The sequence below is a fragment of the Orycteropus afer genome, unplaced genomic scaffold (assembly GCF_000298275.1).
Source record: "Orycteropus afer afer isolate SDZICR_OR568_19922 unplaced genomic scaffold, OryAfe1.0 scaffold00520, whole genome shotgun sequence".
NCBI classification, from domain to species: domain Eukaryota; kingdom Metazoa; phylum Chordata; class Mammalia; order Tubulidentata; family Orycteropodidae; genus Orycteropus; species Orycteropus afer.
In genome coordinates, this window is record NW_006922107.1 from 1,485,803 (window position 1) to 1,486,734 (window position 932).

Consider the following 932-nt stretch of genomic DNA (forward strand, 5'->3'; position numbering starts at 1 on the left):
TGGAAGTGGGCAACCTCAGGCTTCTTGGTCTGCCAGAGATGTCTCTGTTTTTCCTTTATCTTGATTCCTCCAGGCTCAGTTTCTCCTTTCTCAGGGTCATCTCCCCCATAAACAGCAATTATCAGCTGTAAATGGCAGTGGGTTTAAGCCACATGCCCAAAGGAATGTGTGAGGAGAAGAACAAACTAGAGCAACTATCCTATTTATGAAGAAGGAAGGAGGGGGTGAAGGAAAAATGGAAAGTTAACCATTGTGGTTAATATGTACTATAATTGTAGCTGTTAATTTGTAATATTTCTGCAATTTCTCAGCAAAAAAGCTTCTCTGGTCCTTAAATGGTAATTAATTTACAGTATACCCCTTTATAGACTACTTTAGTTTCTTCAATTAAAGAATGCACTTGATGTATGCATACATGATAAATATTATGATTATATGAAATTATTACTTAAAATTGTCATTGCTGTTTGATATTAATTAAGCAATACATCATATACTTTGGTTTTCAATGAATGTTCTTTTATACTGTGTTTTCCATTTAAAAAATAAATACAAGTTTTGAAAGAAGTACATTAAATATTTAAACTTTTAAATTACCTCAAAACCAAAATGTGATGGACCTAGATGAAAGGAAGAAAATAGTCTACAACGGAATGAGCATTAATAGAAAACTAACTCACTGCCATGGACTTGGATCTGACTTGTAGCAACCCCTCCTTGGGTTTCCAAGGCAGTATCACTACAGAAGTAGATTGCCCAACCTTCCTTCCAAGGAATGGGTGGTGAGTTTGAACAGCCAGAATCTGGTTAGTGGTCAAATGCTTTAGGCACTCTGCCACTAATAGAAGACTACCAAATATGAGGGGAAACATCATTCTTCTAAGGGAAAAGTCAATACTTGCTCTGGTGGCATAGTGCCTAAGACATTTGAC